General features: G+C 33.8%; 1 long non-coding RNA gene across 1 annotated transcript; it reads right to left on the minus strand.

Annotated features, from left to right (window-relative positions):
• Positions 1–287: 287 nt before the first annotated feature.
• On the minus strand, positions 288–2,805 carry LOC110865650. The gene is made up of 2 exons (XR_002550868.2): positions 1,942–2,805; positions 288–521 (listed from the first exon to the last, which is right to left on the minus strand). It is a non-coding gene; the product is annotated as an uncharacterized LOC110865650 (long non-coding RNA).
• Positions 2,806–3,486: the final 681 nt, after the last annotated feature.

The raw sequence follows: 3,486 nt of genomic DNA on the forward strand, positions 1-3,486 counted from the left end.
ATAGAGCTAATCGCTCGAAAACGTACATGGTCAATGAGTTTCGGTATATATATATATATAGAAACTAGGTTATAGCCCATGAGCTTCGCAGATAGGAAAATTTAATTTTAATTAATAGATTTATGTCGTAAAAAATAAAAATATGTTTTTACAAATGGTTTATTGAATTATGTATTATGAAAGACATAACATAAGATGCAAAACCAACAACAAATTTATGAATATTTGAATAAATGGTTCACTTCATTTCATCTATCATCATTAAGGCACACTAAAACTACTATAGATTTTTTCAATTATCATCATCTTCTTATTAGGAAAATAAGTAAAGAACGGTTTAAAAGGACACATTAACACTTTTGCAGATTAAAAGATTCTTCACAAGTGCTATCTATATGTAAGTGTATTTTTATTAACCTCTTATTCCTCGACTGTGGGCGACCTCCGGAGCATTTTGAACTTATGTAAAATTGCCATTCTTAGTTTTTAAGCTCAATTTCCATCTTTAAATGAAATAGCTCCTGCATTCACCGTAGGAATACTTTAGTTAGTTTAATACAGTAAGAAAAGAAAAATTATAACACGAATGCGTGCCCAACCTTCACAAGAAACAAATGCAAATTTCATACTTCTTTTGCCACGAACATACATCTAGCCTTATGACCGTATCATCTAACATATTAAATTCTCACTTACTTATTGATAAATCTCCAATAGTAACAAACAAAAAATTACATTGCCTTCCATTTTCAACATGAATTTTTTTTTTTTTTTTTAAGAATTCATGACTTGGAAATTTAATACAATTCATATACCACTAAATAATAATAATTTAACATTATAATACATTTTTTTTACTGTAGTAATTACATTCTTTTCCATAGTTAGATCTTTTAGTTTTTTTTTTAAACTTACTATTAATACATTTATGAGGATGGTTTTGGGTGATTACTTGACCCACGTACTAAAACTTATTATCTGAGTCACCATGATTTCCTCTCTTCTAATCATTGACCAAATTTATTCCTTTTTAATAAAATCAGAAATCACCGCTACTGCTAGTAATAAAATGAAAAGAATAATAATTTAGGTGTGTTGAATGACAATCCCCGTTTTAAGTTTTCATTTGGCGTAAATTGTAAGTCCTGAAAGGCCATTTACAATGGTTAAGTGAAAAAAGAGTCACTTGATCCACTTTCACAAACTCTAGATCGAAACCTTTTAAGATCCTCAGCTTCCTTCTAGTTCTTCCTCAGTTCCATATGCCTTTTACAATACTCAGTAACCATCGGCTATATGCTTTTTACAATGCTCAATAACCATTGGCAGGATTTTACTGATGACATGTTGACTCCCTATAGTCAACATCTTCGTTAATATATAGCCAAACGAAATTTGTCAACAATTTTATAATATTAGAACTATTGACAACCAAACTTTGATCAATTTACTTTCCAAATCATCACTTGATCCTTTAGAAACTGATATATTATGTTACTTCATATTATTTGAACTCATTCTTGCAGATCTTAACCACAAATCTGAATCTAAAACAGTTAGCTGTTAGTTTAGTGTTTTGAAGTCTATAATCCCTTGTAGATTAACAATCCCAAAAATCTAGTTATAAACCCTGGGTAGCCCATTATTCTTTCCAACAGATCTTAACATCACTAAAAATAGTTAAACACAATTAGTGCATTAAGAATTTAGTGTCGTCGTCAGTACACAACTTAAAGTAATGGTCGTCAAACCTAAACTACAAATGCAGCCTAATGGCAATTTAATAATATCCGGTTGCAAAATACATATATTTTAAGTGTTTAGTTATGTTAGAAAAATCCTAATTACTCACACCTCATGTAAATAAGAATATGTCGGTTCCACATAATCCTAGAATAAACAGCAGCAAAAACCAATATGGAAAAGGGAAAGAAGGCATACATGTTACAGCTGGGTTGTTTTATGTAGTCTTTGAACTTTCTAGCCACTTCAGGGCAGCCATAAGTGGTGAACAATCTGCAATGATTTTGGTCCCTTGTTACTTTGCAAACAGAACACCTCGACATTTAATAATTAACACTTTTAAACAAAATAAATGCATCAAATCATCAAGTTCACAGAACAATTAGCCTTCGAATCAACCCCTAGTCATTATCGGGCCCTTCTATGGCGTCGGCATGGACAGAACCCTAGAAACCCAAAACCGTTGCCATCTGGTCTTGATTCCGTCTGCTACGATAGCTACTGCATCACTGTTGCCACCAAGGGTCACCGATTTTCAGGCATACAAAGTAGATCCGTTCGTTAGAACCATCCAATTTCTCTCTCTCTCTTTCTCGTTCTCTCCCTTTTAGATTCCCTCTCTATCTCTCAGCTAGTCTCTTTGCAGACATTTTAAAATTCAAAATTTGAATGGAATTGTGAGTCCAGTAATGTGGGGAGAAAGTAAAATATAAGGGGAGAAGCAACAACGTTGATTAGGGCTTCAATTTTCAGAGAAGTAAAAAGATAAGGATAAGCATCGACAATGGGAAAGAGGAAATGGCAATGGGAAAGAGGAGATGAAGCAAGAAACCCTAAAAGTGATCTCACCGTTTGCTTGCTTGAAGAAATTGATGGGATTCAAAATTTGAATCTTTTGGAAGCCAATTGACCGCTAATTTTACTTCATATAGATTCAATCAAGCTGGGAAGAATGCTGCTTAGCTTTGACCGTTCTTGTTTAGGATATATACATCCTTGGGTTGACACGTAGGATGAAGATAAAGGTGGGGGCTTGTATGATTGACAGCTAGGATCAAGAAGTTTTGCTTTATTATAGTAGAGATAAGGGAGGATAGCCTTAAAAGTAGGATTTCCTTTCTATATAGCCTCTTTTTTACACCAACTCTGTCACACCCCAACCGATGGCGGAAACATCAGGGTGTGAGCACTAAGCGTTCAGATTGCTCATGAGATTCCATAACACTAGATATTTCAGTAGAGTTAAGTAGATTTCATGATATAAATTGTCTAATAATAGAAACAAGTATCATCAAATTACATCACCAAATAAATATTCAAATTGTTCCAAGATTAGATTAACTAGGTGATATTTCTAGCCATCTCCTAGCTTGTTTTCCATGCATTCCAAAGCAACCTATCAGCCTGCAACATGTATTAAAATATCAATACAAAAGTATTGGCGAGTATACAAGTTTGATAATAGAATATTGGATTAAAAACAACTCATGTCCACAATGTAAGCAATAAAAATAGTTTCAGCCGTGCTAGTGTCGCAGTCCACGCAGTGATAGCCCAAGTATCCCGATGCTTTAGTGTTTACCCAAGACTCAAGGTAAACTAGAATCCTCCTAACAATACCCCCTGAGAATAATGGGAGAAGTGCACCCCCTATAGCGCTACTATTGTTAAGGCGGAACTACACACCCTGGATTAAAAGTCACATGGCACAAATAGAATACTAGAATGCATAAGTTTTCACAT

Source organism: Helianthus annuus, chromosome 6 (assembly GCF_002127325.2).
Source record: "Helianthus annuus cultivar XRQ/B chromosome 6, HanXRQr2.0-SUNRISE, whole genome shotgun sequence".
Lineage (NCBI taxonomy): Eukaryota > Viridiplantae > Streptophyta > Magnoliopsida > Asterales > Asteraceae > Helianthus > Helianthus annuus.